The sequence below is a fragment of the Piliocolobus tephrosceles genome, chromosome 15 (assembly GCF_002776525.5).
Source record: "Piliocolobus tephrosceles isolate RC106 chromosome 15, ASM277652v3, whole genome shotgun sequence".
Classification (NCBI taxonomy): domain Eukaryota; kingdom Metazoa; phylum Chordata; class Mammalia; order Primates; family Cercopithecidae; genus Piliocolobus; species Piliocolobus tephrosceles.
In genome coordinates, this window is record NC_045448.1 from 94,034,469 (window position 1) to 94,051,746 (window position 17,278).

At 44.6% G+C, this 17,278-nt stretch overlaps 2 long non-coding RNA genes across 2 annotated transcripts in view; both read left to right on the plus strand.

Moving 5' to 3' along the window:
• Positions 1-9,090: 9,090 nt before the first annotated feature.
• The window catches only part of LOC111524290, a 65,300-nt gene continuing 57,112 nt past the window's right edge, over positions 9,091-17,278 (plus strand). The window contains exon 1 of the long non-coding RNA XR_002725750.1: positions 9,091-9,420. This is a non-coding gene — a long non-coding RNA (uncharacterized LOC111524290). The remainder of the gene's footprint in view (positions 9,421-17,278) is intronic.
• On the plus strand, positions 9,457-12,404 carry LOC111524293. The gene is made up of 2 exons (XR_002725752.1): positions 9,457-9,757; positions 11,747-12,404. It is a non-coding gene; the product is annotated as an uncharacterized LOC111524293 (long non-coding RNA).

The following is a 17,278-nucleotide window of genomic DNA, read 5'->3' on the forward strand; positions in this document are numbered from 1 at the left end:
AAAAATAGCCATTACTTAGAGATTGTTCTTATTATCATCCTAGACTTTTGTGGATATTAATTTTTAATTCTCATATAACCCTATGAGTATGAAACTCTTATCTCCCTTTTGTAAATTGGCTGAATGTGTCAGTTCTCTAATGCTGTGTAACAAATTCCTGCAAACGGAGTGACTTTAAAACAAGCCACATCTATGAGTTCACAGTTCTGTGGATCAGAAGTCTGGGCAGACTCCACTGGGTTCTCTGCTCAGGGTTGCACCAACTAAAATCAAGATGTCAAAGGGGTTGTGTTCACGTCTGGAGGCTTTAGGGGAAAACTGACTTGCAAACTCATCAGGGTTGTTGGTGGAATCTGGTTCCTTCTGGCTGTAACTCTGAGGTCTCTGTTTTACTGCTGGCTGTTAGCTGGGGGTTGCTCTTAGTGCTTAAAGACCTCCTGAAATCCTGACACCGGACCACAGAACCCTTTCCTGCTTTGAGTCTCTGACTTCCTCTTCTGCTTTCAGCCAGAGAAAACGCTCTGCATTTTTTTTTTTTTTTTTTGAGACAAGGTCTCATTCTGTCACCCATACTGGAGTGCAATGGTATGATCACAGCTCACTGCAACCTCTCTGAGTAGCTCGGACTACAGGCATGGACCACCATGTCTGGCTAAATTTTTAATTTTTTTCTGTAGGTAAGGTCTCACCATGTTGCCCTAGCTGGTCTTAAGTTCCTAGATTCAAGTGATTTTCCCGCCTCAGCCTCCCAAAGAGTTGGGATTTCAGGTGTAAGCCACCACACCTGGCCAATGACTTGCTTTTAAAGGGCTCACCTGACTGGGTCAGGCCCACTCATCTATTCTCCTTATTTTGTGGTCAATTAACTTGGACTTTATTGTACTTACAAAATCCCCTCACAGTATTACCTATTATTAGTATTTGACTGAAAAAGCAGAGACAGGAATCTTGGGGAAGCATCTTTAGAATTCTGCCCACTGCACTGAGGTTCAGAGAAGTTAGGTGATCTATCCAAGGTCATACAACCAGCAGTGGAAGCCAGATTCAAACCAAGGTATTCTGGCCCCCAGAGTCTGTGACCTTAAATAATACCCTACAGTGTGACGAGAATCCAGTGCTGCCTTGGAAATCGTGCTGGGCAGATTTTCTGATAATCTGATGTAGTCATGCAGATGAGACGCACTGGGTTACTCTGTTCATAAGGACTGCAACTATCCATGGTGCCTTGTCTACTCACTCCCATCACTTCCGACGTAACTGAAGACAGATACGACCAAAGAAGTCAGGACTCTGCTTTTCAATGGATTGAACCCACGGATGCTGCACCATTTTCCACGAGTCAGCAGCATCATTTCCAGGTTTTTGCTGCCCCCAGAACTTGGTTACCCCTCAAATCCTTTCATCATCAGCATGAGTGAAATCAATGTGACTCCCATTAGCAAGAATATTATTATTGTGCACATGAGAATTAAGCCCAAAATGCAATCTGTGCTCACTCAGGTTTTGTGATGGATGGATGCAGTAGTATGCTGGCAGTGACTTGTTCTGGGTTTTGGAACTGATTTGCTCATCTCTGCCCAACTCACTTTCAGTGAGAGCATGCTGGTAGTTTGCAATTGGCAATTGAGGGAGAATTTACACTAGAGAAATCAGCAAACACTAGAAATTAGGGTTTGCTTTATTCATCTATATTTGGAGAAGTGATTGTTAAACATTTGCCAGCACACCTCTGGATAGATGGATGGTAGATGGAAGTGGTGAGAGCCAAGAGAGTTCAGGGAGTCCAGCTTTCATAATCAGAAGCATGGACATTCTTGGAATGCTTAAGGGGGCGTGGAGGGAGGACCCCCAGCATCAGCCCAGGAGAATGAGTCTTGTGAGCTGGGAGATGAAGTCTCTAAAGAAGTGAGAAGGGAGGCGATTTGAGCTAGGAATCTTGGCAAATAGCCCTAGGACAGAGGCAGAGGGGAGGAGAAAAAAGAACCATCAGGGCCAGGAAGATCAGTGGAAAATTGGAGGCCTCACAGAAAGCGAGTGGCTTGCTTGAGCAGAATGATGCCTCATGAGTTTCTTAAAAAGGAAAAGGTAGGGGTAAGGGGCTGTTTATCTGTTAATACTTCAACCCACTCTCAGCACCCAAATAATAGGGTGGGTGCATCAAATCTTGGTAGCTATATATATAAGAATACTTGTAGGGGTTGTTTAATTTAGGACCTTATAAAGACAATAAAATTGCTTATTGAGAATCACTAAACCAACACCCTGTAATGAAAATACTTTTTAGCTCATATAGATCAAGACACCAAACTTGACTATATAAATAGAGAGATATACCATGTTCATAGATTGGAAGACTTAACATAGTGAAGAAGTAGATTCTACCCAAATTCATTGACAGATTTACTGCAATTCCTTTCAAAATCCAAGGGGGGACATTTTGTAGACACAAATGAGCTGACACTAGAATTCATATAGAAAAAAAAAACAAAAAAAAAACAAGAATAGCCAAAATAATTTTGAAAAAAGAAGAATAAAGTTGGAGAAATCATACTACCTGATTTTAAGATTTGACATATAGCTGTAGTAATCAAGACTGTGGTATTGGGAAAGGAATAGACAGGTAGATTAACGGAACAGAATTGAAAGTCCAAATATAAATAGACATAAAATGGTCAAGTGGTTATTTTTGTTTTTTTTAGACAGAGTCTCACTCTGTTGCCCAGGCTGGAGTGCAGTGGCATGATCTTGGCTCACTGCAACCTCCCTCTTCCAAGTTCAGGCAATTCTTCTGCCTCAGCCTCCCGAGTAGCTGGGACTACAGGTGTGCACCACCACGCCTGGCTAATTTTTTCTATTTTAGTAGAGATGGGGTTTCACCATGTTGCCCAGGCTGGTCTCGAACTCCTGACCTCAGGTGATCTGCCTGCCTTGGCCTCCGAAAGTGCTAGGATTACAGGTGTGAGCCACCATGCCCAGCCAGCCAAGTGATTTTTTTACAAAGTCCCGAAAGCAATTCAATGGAGGAAAGATAGACTTTTCAACAAATGGTATTTTTTTGGATATCCTCAGTCAGAAAACTCCTCAATCTAAACCTCACATATTGTGAAAAATTAACTTAGAATTGCCAATATGCCTAAATATAAAATGTAAAAGTCTAAAACTTTTGGAATAAAAAATCTTCATTACTAGGGTTAGGCAAATATTCCTTAGAAGACCTAAAGCACTATCCATAAAAGAAAGATAACATCAATTGGATTTCATCAAAATATTTTATTCTGCAAAAGATATTGTTAAAGAGGATGAAAAGACCAGATATAGACTGGGAGAAAACATTTGCAAATTACGTATTTGATCTAAAAAGTTGTACCTAGAATATATAAAGGTGGTTCTAAACTCAACAGTAAGAAAACAAAGAATCCAATTAAAAAGTGGAGAAAAGAATGGTATAGACACTTTGCCAAAGATACACAGATGGCAAATGAGCACATGAAAAGATGTTCAGCAGCATTAGTCATTAGGGACATGCAAATTAAAGCTATGTGGAGATACCACGACTCACACGTTAGAGCAGCTAAACTAAAAATACTGACAATACCAGCAGGGGAAAGGATGAGGATCAACTGGTCTCTCATGCATACATTGCTGGCGGAAATACAAAATGGATTGTATGGTCACTTTGGAGAAAGTTTGACAATTTCTTATAAGGGTAAACATACAGTCACCCAGTAGTAGTACATTAACTATTTACTTTAGACAAAAGAAAAACTTACATCCATACAAAAATGTGTACACAAATGTTTACAGCAGTTGTGTTTGTCATAGCCAATGTGGAAAACAAAATAAATTTCCCTCAGCATGTGAATGGATAAACAACCTGTGGTATATCCATACAATGGAATAGTTCTCAGAAATCAAAATAAATAAAATCCCACAATATCACCAAAGGGGACTTCAGTTTTGTCTGTAATGTTTTAAGGTTTTTAGTAGACAATTTTCATGTTCTGTTTGTTGTTGAATTTTTAAAATTGATGTTTCTTTTATTACAAAGTATGAAAACTACAAGAGCATACCTCCCTGCCTGGTCAATATTCTGTCATGTAGACAGACTCTCCTTCACCAAGCCCAAACCCTCTCCTTGAGCAGTAGGTTCTAGCCTTCTATCTACTCCACCAAATTCCTTCTCACTCTCTCTTGCAACATCAATTTTTCTCTTTCTACTAAATTATTTCTAGCAATAAGTACACAGATGGGCTGTTGTTTTTCCCATCTTAACAAGTAAGGAAATCTCTCTCGACCCCATTTCCCCCTCCAGCTACAGCCTTATTTCTAGAAAGCAGCGTCTGTTCTGTCTTCATTTTCTTTCCCCTTTCTCTCCTTACTCAGTTCAGAGCTTCACCCCCATTTCCCCCATTTTTTTTTTTTTTGGCCAAATCCACAGATGCTCTTCTGTCTCCACCTTACATGGCCTTTCAGCAGTGATTATGCAGGTGATCAGTCTCTCCTCCTTAAAACACTTTCTTCACTTGCCCTTGAAGGTTCTACACTCTCCAGGCTTCCCTCCTACCTCACCAGCCCTTACTTCCCCACTCCCATCTTTGCTGGCTCCTCCTCACTCCCCGACCTCTTAAAGCTGCAGGGCCCCAAGGCTCAGTTCCTGCTTTCTTTTTCTACATTCATTTCTGTGGTGAACTCATGCAATTTCCTTACTTTACAGACTGTATTACATCCAATTTAAGATGCCCTCAATTATAAGATGCACCATTAAGTTTAAGTTCCGGTAAGGAAGAAAGAAGCACTGCCAATCAAACTCTTTTATTTATTTATTTTTTTTGATATGGTGTCTTGCTTGATAGCCCAGGCCGGAGTGCAGTGACACAATCTCGGGTCACTGTGACCTCCACCTCCCAGGTTCAAGCGATTCTCCTGCTTCAGCCTCCCCAGTAGCTGGGATTACAGATACTCACCACCATGCCCTGCTAATATTTGTATTTTTAGTACAGATGGGGTTTCACCATGTTGGCCAGGCTGGTCTCGAACACCTGACCTCGTGATCCACCCACTTCGGCTTCCCAAAGTGCTGAGATTATAGGCGTGAGCCACTGAGCCCGGCTGCCAAGCAAACTCTTATATCCTATCATCCCAATTTCAGATGTCTCTTTGTTCTCAGAGTCCCTCAACTGCTCTGGAGAGAGTGATGCTGCTTCTCCTTCCCAGCCCCTCTGGGAAGGGGAACAGGGTTCACACCCTTCCTTCTATCCTTTTTCTTCTAACTCTCTTCAGCACCCAGCCTGTGCAGTCCTTATGTGAACTTGGGATGGTATCTCCTGTTACTACACCTAGCTTCGCCACATATGGTTGTACACATACATACACTTGTATGAATTTACTCCATTAGGTTGTGCAGTATATAATCTGTACAACTATACATTGTTGCCTGACTTCACCCATTCTTCCAAGGCTTTTTATTTTTCTCTTTATAGTACTGTCTTAGTTCATTTTTTGTTGCTATAACTGAACACCTGAGGCTGACTAGTTTATAAAGAAGAGAAATTTATTTTTTTAACAATTCTGGAGTCTCGGAAGTCCAAGGTTGAGGGGTTGCAACTGATAAGGGGCTTCTTATTGGTGCGGACTCTCTGCAGAGTTCTGAGATGGCTCAGGGCATCACACGGTGAGAGGACCCACCAGAGACGGCCAAAATGGCTTTCATATGAGACCCAATTTGTGATAACCCATTAATCCGTTAATGTATGAATGGGTCCATTCATGAGAGCAGAGCCCTCATGACCCAATCATCTTCCAAAGGCCCCACCTCTCAATATTTCTGCATTGGGAACCAAGTTTCCAACACATGAACTTTTGAGGAACACATTTAAACCACAGCAAATACTTTGTCCTGGACTTTTGAAACTTTAGAGCAAGAAGGAGACTCTTTAGTTCTGTGCATTCTTCCCTGTTATTTCTTCCCTGAGGCAATCACTGTGGCCTTGGGCTTTTTGCTCCAGTTGGGCACCCCTGAGCTTACCACTGTGGCTAGAAAAAAACGTGCCCTAACTGACATAGGCCTGGGAGCCCATCTGGAGCCATTCACAGTGGCAAGGGGTGGCCCTTGTTTTGCTTAACTGACGAGAACACAGCCCTGGCTATGAGGGTGGAGTCCATCTTAACCAAATGTCAAGGTTGCTACCAGTGGGGGAGGGATGGAATGAATGTGGGGGTATCCACTGGGTCTGCTCCACAGGTTCAAAGGCAGGGATGGTATTACTGGGATGAAAGAGAATTGAGCCTGTGTTTAGGTCCACAGACAGGAAGCGATTAAAGATGTTGGAGGGAAAGAGCCTAAATTTGGTTAGGAGCAAAATCCCAGAGGACAAATGAGGTGTAGCGGGGAGGGTCTAGATTTGAAATGAAGGCATGAAACTGCTCCTAGATGGAGGATGATGAAAAGACCTGCTATGAAGGTCTAAGTGAAGGAAGGGATGTGAGGGCCTCTGACGGTCTTGTGTCCTCCAGGTAGGAGGAGCAGCACAGCTGGAGATATTGGCAGTGTGGGCAGCTTCGTGGTACTTTCTGGGAAGTGTCCAATGTGTAATTTTAATTGGCTCTTTTCATTAAATAGAATTGATATTATTTTAAGAGATTGATCACTTGAAAATTAGGTTTTGATTCACTTCTCAAATGAAGAGAAAGTGCCTTTGCCTCATGTATGTCTGCAGAGTTTGGGAGAATACATCATGAGCTCAGGGAATGTGTGTGCGAAGATGTTTAAAAAGTCACTTGTGGGAATTTGCCTGGCTTGGTGGTTAGGAATGTGGACTCTGAAGCCAGGAGCACTGGGCTCACATCCAGGCTTTGCAACCTTGGGCAGGCTACTGAACTCCTCTGTTTCGTTGCTAAAAAATGGGCAAGATATCACTATGCTTGGTATAGACCTACCGGAAGGATCAGAAGACTTAATATTTGTGTGTGTTTTGGAGAGTTACTGGCACATATTAGATAGTTTTACTGCGAATCATCATTATTTATAATAATTCTATGACATGCTGGATTGTACATTGTCTTTAGAAATGAAATTTGTTTTGTTTTCCTAATTTCGTGAAACCTGCATTTTTCCAGGGCTATTTTCGTTGGGGAAAGAGCATGCAGATGTTCAGTGTTTTCAATGTAGCGGTGTTTAAAATGTCATCATTGTTTCCTTTCTGGTGGGATATTCAGAGCCAGCTTAAAGAGAATCTACTCCAGAAAGTTCCATATTAGCAATTATGTGGGGGCTGGTGCTCATATGCCTTAATGAATGATTTATTTATTAGTATATTGGGAATGGCTTCCCCCTTCTCACACTAGCATCTTTTCCCCACTTTCCGGCCCATTTCCAAATGAGAAGGGCTGAAGTCAATCAGGAATTAAGATTTAGCATTTCTGGGATTATCTTCGAATGAGACACTGCACTGGGGGGACACAGTTTCACTCATCCTCCATGATGGCAGTCCAAATTGCTGCTTTGGGAGCAGGCCTGGCTGTGTCTAAGGCCTCAGAATGTTCCAGAAGTCTCCCGTAACAGTGCCACTGTGGAAGAAACCACTTCTAATGTGGCAGGAAGGTGTGGCCCTGCTTGGAGCCCATGTTTTCTAACTATTTCACGTTTCTTTCATTCATCCCTGGTGTTGTTTTTTGAAATTAATTGTTATTTTCAGTTCTCCCAGGAATTAACGAGTTAACTTAATAAAAGTCTTCATAAAGAAGGTAAAGGCTGGCTTTCCACATAGAGAACAAACATAACCACCCACATCTCTGCTGAGATCCTGGTCAATGCATTCTTCTAGTGGGGCTGCCACACGCCTGGGGCCTCAGACAAGCCCCTTGTGGATGATAGGGGATGGGCTGAAGACTGTCTCTGGGGCTGTGCCTCCTCCCTTTTCTCCACCATCCCCCTAAAGGAAATGCACTGCAATGAATTGCACAATAAAGGCACTCCTAAATTCTGGAAAACCAGCAGGCTTTGAACTCTCCTGGGGGAAAGAACCATAAAAAACAAAACTGCAAGGAATGAGACAATTTGGCCAAACGGCCAATATGTTACAACTTTCATAGGGAACTCACCGCACTTGGTATTGCCTGATGGAAAAAATGCCCTGAATTTCCCGATAAAAGATCTGAGATATGGCAAAGGAATAAGCATTTTTTCCCTAAGACAAATCTAGCTGTAAATGGAAACTGGGTCTCATGCCTCCAACAAAATATTATTTCCTTATTTACTCTAAACCTTTAGGAGTATCAGAATATAGCCTACATAGCATCAGGTACAAAGACAAAAAAGGCTTCAAGGGCACCATTGTTCATCCATGACCTTGACTATGTCACCCCCCAGAAACCTTGAGTTGGGCAAATGTAATCACAGCAGCCTTTGCTGGCTTCTTGAGCAGCTGCTAAGGATCACATGGATTCTGCTCACACCCAGTGCTTCTCATAATTTAAAAATGCTTGAAGCTGTGGGAGGCTGCCTGGCCCTCTGCATTATTCAAAAGAAAACCAGGAGGCAGCGACAATTCTTGATTCTTGCAGATAAACATTTTCCAAGAACTATTAAGAGGTGGATTGCTCTACCTTCATTTAATTCCTTGGTGGTTTACTATTTGGATCTAGGTTATTCTTGAAGTCTGAAAGATGGATAGAAAAGATGTAAGTTGTGTAAAGTTAAAAACTGGGCACCAACCCCCCTAACAGACAGCTTTGAAGAGATGATGATTTTAGATCCTGTGAATTGTTGTGTCAGAGGAACATATGCAGAAGAAAACAGGCACCAAAATGGTTATTACCAGAACAAAGTAAACCTGAACACCTAAAAGAATAAGAAAATATCTCATCCTTCTCTCTACTCTGAACTGCCTTGAAAAGAGCAAGAATTTCATACATGAGCCTGTAGCACATTACAAAATCTTAGTATGTATTTGAAATTCAAATGCACACAAAGTTCATGCATTTTATTTTCCAGTTGTTCTCAAGACTCCTAAATAAAGCATTTCCCCTGTGTGGGAGACCCCTGGGTCCCATGTGGGGTCAGTGTTTGGGTCTCTCTGAGAGGATTAGGAAGGCTGCCCTTCCAGGAAGGGCTGCAGGGACCCTGGGAACCGGACCAGTCCAGCTCACAAGTATGAAGAGAATGTCGGGAGAGGAAGTGGTGGCTATGAGTCAGCATGAGTCATCTCGTTCCAATGAGAATGAAGGCTGAGGTGTGCGCCTTTTTTTTTTCCTTCTTAGTCGTGTGTACATCATTGGGAATGGAGGGAAATAAATGACTGGATGGTCGCCACTTTTTAAGTTTCAAATTGACATTCTAGGCAAGCGGTGCCTGAGCCCGTGCCTGTCTTCAGATGTTCACAGCACAGTTCCTGGGAAGGTGGAGCCACCAGCCTCTCCCTGGTGAGTATGTTTCTGTCATTTTTAGGGTCGCTTCTGCAGTTTGCCTTGGAGAAGGCAAGTGGGAAGGCTTGGGAAACGCTGCTGCGTCCTGGCAGGGACACTGCGTTTCTTTCAGACTTTGAAGATCTGTCGTTTTAGAAAAGTGGCTGCCTCTGCCCCCAGCCCTGTGGTTACTGTCCTGTAGTGTGACTGTCAGGAGGTGTTTCTCGGTCCTTCATTGCGAGAATGTAGACGCCGGTTGCACATTCTGTTGTCTTGGAAGAAACTGCAGTGCTTGGCTGGAAAATAAGCTGCTCGGGACTCCACTGAGAAGCCAGAGTGAAGCTCAGAGATGGAAGTGGGTATACTTGTGCTAAGCCAGGGTTGCTGAGGTTGGGTGAGCTTCCGCTTCTCAGAGGTGGAGGAGAGGCAGCTCCTGAGCCATTTCTGGCCTCGTGGTCGGAGCTGCCCAATTTCGGTGCAAGAAATACCAGAGAGGCAGAACTTTGGCTGCCTTCTCTAAAAGCATATGAATGATTGCAGGAGCTTATTTTGCATCCTTTCCTTTTCCTTAACGTTGAAAGTCACAAACTGTAGTAAAATCAGGAAGGACATAAAAATGCTGGGGGCTAGCGCTGGGGGTGGGGGACTGGGGAGGACTGAGGAGGGGGCACTCAGTCTTTGAGCCCTGACTAGATCTTGATAGGTATTTCTCAGGCTGTTAGTATTCCGATGAAGCTTAGCTTTACTGTCAAGTAAAATACAGGAAACATTTTTTTTAAATGTTGTTCTAGTTACTGTAAATGAAACGGTTAAAATGTCATAAATACCTTATGATAAACATTTTTTCAAATTTGCTTAAAAAGCAACACATCAGTAGGCAGGGTATGACAGGGAGCTTTTTCAGTACAGTCATTTGAGTGTGTGGGCTTCCTGGGTTAATAATGAGTCAGCACCCAATTTCTAAAATTGGAGCAGCTAAGAGAATGTTCAATCTGCCCCTTAGCACAGCACAGTGGCTGGCCGGCCCCCCGTAGGAAGGCTTGGCTGGTGGATATTTGGTTAAAATTGACTTAGGATGCCCCCCCTTGTGTAAGTGACCAGCTCCCAGCTTGGGTCCCAGCTCCTCTGGGCTACTGCTGAGAGACCCCCTCTGCTAAGGGATCTGTCTCTAAGGCAGGAGTTAACACATTTGGCTTCCAACCTTTGGCTAATGTTGACGATTTTTAGGTTGTCTTGAGGGAACAGGTTGAACATAGTTTCTGAAATGAAAAATCTAGTGTTTATTAAGGCTAGGGCAGCTGAGGGCTGAGGCTGCATCTGGAGCCTTGAGATGTTCCGCTTGCACGTCACCTCGCCAAGGGATTGGGCGGGAGAGTTGGTCACCGAGTGAACTTCAAAGTTGGCGCTCTGCATGTGACGTGTAGCGTGGGAAGATTAAGTCAGCTTAAAATGAGAGAACAAGATCCCAAGGAAGAAAACCTCCCCAGAACTTTACTCTTTTGTAGATAAAAGAAGATACATATTGAGAAAATTAAAAAAATAAAATGAAATAGTTGGGCTGCAAACCAGCAACTCTAGGACCAGATGCAGCCCTGGTGAAGGCATCCCCCACCAGATTCTGTTTGGCCTGCTCAGGATTGTTTTTTTTTGGTGTTGAGATAACTGTGGGTGGGGTCCATGCTCTCCGGATCTCAGGCGCTGCCACACCCTGATGCCACAAAGCTTGGAGAGTGCGATTACAAGGAGGCTCAGAAGCCAGGCTAAGGGCCTGCCAGCCTCTTGGGGCTGCTGTGTGGTCCCCATAGTTTAGCATCTGCCAGGCCCCCAGAACAGGGCCTGGATGGAGAAGGAACTCCATCAACACTAACTCTGCTAGACTCTCTTATTAATTTGCCCTCTGAAGGCACTTGGGCTTGTGGTCCTTGAGTTAGCTCCACGGCTTTTTCAAGAAAGATCCTGCAGTTCCAACGTGAGCAGTGGTTGTTTCCAAGGCTAACAATCCTGCGCCAACTAGGAGCCTCCACAAGTCAGGTGCCAGGCATTTCTAAGCCGGGGGAGCAACCCCGCTTGTCTCTCTGGGTGAGTCCTCTCAGGGTGAGACCCTGTCTCCTTGTAAGCACTTGGAGACGTGCCACCTTCATGGAGATGGGAGCCAGTAAAAGGCAAACTGCCTTAGACAGCGCTTCCGTGCGATGTGGACACCAACATTCGCTCATTCTTGTTTCAGAGAAGGTGCCGGGTCCCAGACATGTGCTTATCATTGGGTCCCACGCCCTTCAATCCTTTAAAGGGTTTTGAGGTGGCTGATTTTTATCCCATACATTGATCATGTTTTTTCATGCAGAATTTGGGCAGTTGTCTGGACATTAGGAGTTGAGTCATCTCCTACCCATGAGAAACAAGCCTGTGGGAGGACTGATATTATCACTTCTGTCATCAAGAAATAAGGCCGTGGGCATCCTGAATATATGGCATGTATTAATCGAACTGCGAAAATGAAACGCAGCCAGTGATGACTGCTGGAAGTTGGCCAATGTCCTGTTGTCATGGTGCCCTCAGCCTAGGGACTGGCCTATGGCTCACTGGACCTGTCTCCCCCTCTCCACCTCCCATCAGCACCTGGACCTGGTGCACGTGGTCTACCTCATGTCCAGCATTTTCCACAGTACCTGACTGCTGTCCCCACCCCTTGTTGTTGTGTGGTGAACTTGTCCCTATATTGGCAAGTTACTTAATTCCTTGGTGTCCTGCCTTCCTCATTGTAAAATGCGAATAGTCATAGCACGAATGTCATGAGTTCTCGTGAAGATTTTATGATTAGCACACATGTTACAAGGAGACACGATAACTGTTATGTACATACCCATTCATTCAGAAATATAACAGAAAGCTTAGTGTCTCCATCTGGGTCCCTCTGCCCCGTGGGAATCCATAAAGAATTGATTCTCATCCCCCGGAAATGAGATCCCTCTTGCGTCATCAATTACATGGCATGTTCTGCATTTACAGGACATTGATTTATTAGGTAAATGGGGAATCCTCCTTGGTTCTCTCCAGGAAAACCTGGGGTTCTAGATATCATCATCATCATCATTGTCATCATCATCATGGTCATCATCATTGACATCTCACAATAAGAACTCCCATTGTATTCAGCCCTAACTGTATGGTAGCAACTTTACGGTATTCCCTTTACCCTCTCCCCACCTCAATATCCATCCTGGAAGATGGGAAGGATGATCGTTTTGTTAACTCACTCAAGGCGGTGGGACTCTCCAGCAGGCATCAGGCATAGCATCTGCTTCAAAGAACGCGTCGGCGGCAACAGGGGAGCCCCTTGCACTCACTCAGGCAGGAAAATCAGGAAAAGCAGCAGCTCTGCAGGGCTTTGTGTGTAATCCAACCAGACTGATGCCACAGGCCAGGAAACCGAGGACGGTTGGCTTCAGACCTACCCTGGAGTGGAAGCAGCTGGATTCTGTCCTCACGCTTCCTGTCTAAAGCCAGCTAGAGTGAATTTCTAGTCATCTAGATTCGGGTTATTTGGAAATCATCGCAGTATCTGGAGATGACTCATATTGAAAAAAATTAAATAAGATACACTTAAAACTTAACCCAGGGTGAACATAACATGGCCTTTCCTTGTCAATTCTGAAGAAGATCTTTCAAGTTTGTGCAGTGCCTTAGAAGCCAGATGCTCTCTTCCATTCTGCCAGAGTCCTAAAGAAGTACTACTGTGCCCTTCTGATCACTCTGCCTTGATCACTCTGTCCCGTCACTCTGCTATTTCACCTGTCAGTGAAATACCTGGTATCGGCCTGTCAACATGAAGCACTGAATGCTTTACACATCTCCATCTGGATTGTTTAGGCTTTGAATGCCGAGAAGTATCTGCACTTTGTTGGTCAATTGTAGTTGGTGCTAATTTGTGGGGAGTTTTTCCTGCAACTTCCCCTTGTGCCATAATCCAGAGGATCTCCCTCTGCCCCCAGTACTGTAGGCTAGGCAGATATGGGCCTGGCTCAGGGCTGCTGGGCAAGGATTGGACTCTCTATAGGTTCTGGAGGGTTCTGGTTAGATCACAGAGCTCAGGCAAGGAAAAGACAATAATAGATCAGAAGGAAGTTGGGCCATCAGGAAGGATGAGCGGGCAGGATGCTTGGTGGTGTGAGAGGATTCCTTCTGATTAAAAAAATAGATGTTATTGCACTTTGTGTAATCAGAAAAGCTAAGGGTGACAGCAGATCTTATCCATTGTGGTTTTCCTGCTTATCTTTTGCTTTTAGGAGTGATTGCCCTGCGAGTGAGGGCTTCTGCTACAGGGTCTTGTAGCTCTTCTCTTCATCCTGCCCTTTAAAAAATTTATCAGACTAAAAATCACAGGAATTTTAACGATGGCAGAAAATGTATTATTTTGGCTGTTCTCACTGGAGAAATAACTTATAGAGTGTGAGACGGATGTGTAAGTTTCTATCAATTCAACTAGGTACAAGCGAAAATGTGTAAAATAACAAGGGCTCCAAAAAGAGTCAGGCTTAATTTTCTCTTGCACAGAAAAAGGATTCTATTGCTCTTTCTGTCCCGTCCTCAAACAGGAAACAGGTTGTCTGGGACAAGGGTCAACAGGCAGCCTGTTCATCCATCTGCCTACTCTGCCATCTTTAGTATACGCTTCCTTCTTCCAAGTTATCTTATGCTTCAAGAACGCTGCTGGAGCTCCTGCCATCACTTCTGCATTCCAGACAGAAGGGAGGAAGGAAGTGGCGGGCAAAAGGCAAAGCCTCCTAGATGTCAGACTCCTCTGCAGGCCTTTCCTTGAATTCCCAGCTAACACTTTCACCCTAGTCTTTTACTGGCCACCCTATCTGTAAAGCAACTGGAGGAGAAAGATGGAGGAGTGAGGCAAGGCCCTGAGATGATGCAGAGCAAGGGGCACACAAGGGGGGACTCAGGTCCAAGGTGAAATGGCAGCAAGCACCCTCCCTCCAAAACCCACCGCCTCCTTATGAATCCCCTTGGCCTTGATTATGCCAGTAGATAATGGGTATGTGACAGTTTCAGCTTCTCTGGACTTTGATCAGGTTGAATTATGTGAATAGGCTCCATGTCCTTGGAGATGAACTTGTTCTAAAAATTCTAAGCAACCCAGCCATTTGGCTCTTTGCTGGAAAGTAGCCTGACTTTTGAAGCCAAGTCTGGACAGTTTCCTTGCTGCACCTTGGGACTCAAAGGACATGGTCCTGACTCAGAAAGAGCTGGCTTTGAGGGAAGGGGTGAGTCATGAACCCAGACACAGCAGAGATTCCTGGTGCCAGTCTCCTGGGGGGAATTTATGATGGCCTTACATAATTGGGCTTATATATGTTTCACTAGAAAGACAAACGTAGGAGTGAATTGTCTGCCAATTCATTACCACCTCCTTGGGGTCTAAGAGCCAGGCTGATGGTTCAAAGCTGGGATCCTCTATGTATTAACAGTGTGATCCTTAACCCCTCTTTGTCCCAATTCCACATCTGAACGATGGGGATGAGAATGGTAGACTCTGCGATATATATGGTTCTGAGGACTAAGTGAGGCCACATATGGAAAGGATTCAGAACAGTGCCTGGCCCCAAGTCAGTCCTCAGTCAACATAGCAGTGTTTGGATTGTCCTTATTACTTTATCGGATGCATGATAAATACTGGTTAAATGCATGAATGAAAAGAAATCCTACCTAATTTTAATACAAAAATCAAACAAATCACTTCTGTCCCTTTGAATACCCTCCTCTAAGTTGTCCAAAGTCCTTGAAGCTACCGTCTCCTTGGTACCCTTCCTGATGCCTCTGGTGCGGGCAATGTGGTTACTTCAACAAGTAGACCCTGGTTACAGAGAAGCCAAGTGATCTGTCCGCAGGCCCACTCACAGGACAGAGTACTATACAATATCAGTCTGGTTGTCTTCAGAACTCTGTTGTAGAGACTTTAGTATGCATTCTCTTTTGCTTCCTCTGTTGTCAACCACAACCCTGTGTTGTTAAGGACAACAGTGTGCCTGGTTAAAAAACGGTATTTCCTAGTCTCCTTTACAGATATGGTGGCCAATGAAAGATGTAGGCTGAAAGGGTTAGCTGGGGATTCTAGAAAGTTCTCTAAAGGAGCCTGACATCTAGTAGGCTTAGCCTTTTGCACCTGAATTCCCTCCTTCCCCCATCTGGAATGCAGACGTGATGGCTGGAACTCCAGCAGCCTTCATGAAGCCATAACACAACATGGAGGAAGGAAACTAGTGCTAAGGGTGGCAGAGCAGGCAGATGGTCACAGGTCTTTGAGTGACCAGCTATTTTGCCTGGATATTTGACTATTTTTGGAGCCGGACGCAGACGGAGGTGGGAAAATTATTCCTGCTGACATTCAATCTGTAGGAGTATTTGTCAGAGTGTCAGGGTCACCTCTGTGTGGAGCTGCCTTTCAGGTCTCTGGTATAAGGGGCAGGGGTCATGGCCTTATGGTGACACCCAGGGACCCCAGTTGCTGAGGTCTTTGCAGACTACTTACTTATGAAAAAGCAGAATGTGACTGCCCTGGCAGAAAGATAAATGTCGTTCAGGCTGATTCATTATTATACATTCATTTTCATTTATTTGTGGTTTTCTTCTGATTTTAAAAAGAAATCAAATGTAAAACACTTTTCAGGCCCCTAACAGTATCATGGGCCCCATGCACTGTGCCCAGTGTGCCCAATGGGCATGTAGGTCCCAGGAGGGCAGAGAGCAATCGCAGAAAGACTTGCCCTGGCCAACATAGGCTGGTCTGTCTAGGGGCAGCTTCGGAATTTTGGACTACTCAGAGCTGCACGGCGGGAAATGTGGACCTAACTCTTGCCTCTGAGGAAGGCAGGCAGTCTTGGTTTCATGTACTGTTGGTGAGCCCAGCATCCTCAATGCTCACTCAAGCTTTGGAAATGACAAGCAGGATTTTCAGAACAGGATTATCTGTCTTGTCCCTGTTTTAATTTCAGCCTCCTTATTCCCCCTGTAATAATGTGCCACACTGCCTCAATGTACTTGTTTAGTGGGTGTGAATTCCAGTCTATAATGCTAAGGTATCAAATATGTGACATAACTTTACTCTAGAAATCTCTAAATTATGTGAAATCTGCTCCAAGCTCACTCTGCCCTACCTCACCCTTTCTACCTGGTTACTGGAAGATTAAAATTCTGTCATTATTGAGGATCCTTGCTTGTCACAATGCTCCAGATGTCATCAAGCAATCTTGGGCTTAGGTGATGCCAGGAAACCTGGGCGGGAGTTCCATTGTCTGCGGTGGCTGCTACCATTGCAACTTCGACACCTGGAGCCTCAGTGTGTGGGGAGCTCTGGGAGCTGCTCAGGGCCTGCTCCAGCTGGGGTGGTCCCCACACCTCTCTTGATCTGTCCTCTAACCACAGGCTCTGCTGCTGGAAATGTGTCTCTGCTCTCCTGGCCATGGTGTGAGCTCCCAGTCTCAGCAAATGTACCCAGCAATGTCTGATGGGGCACCCTCTGTGGGCCTTGTCCTGCTTGCTGCTGGCTGCTGCTGGGCATCACGCAGCCGGGGCCTCCTGTCTCAGTCTGAAGGCCAAGAGACAGTGACAGCAGAGGAGACAGAAACAGAAAACTCTCTAAGGACCCGGGGAAGTCACAAGGTGGCTTCCCAAACTCTCTAGTGCAGCACACTGATAGAACCTCCTGCAAGGATGGAAAAGTTCTGTATCTGTGCTGGTCAATGCAGTGGCCACAAGCCACATGTGGCTACTAAGCAACTGAAATGTGGCTACTGTGACTAGGAACTGGATTGAAAGTTTTCTCTAATTTCAATTAATTTTAATTTCAATGCCCACAACTGCATGTGGC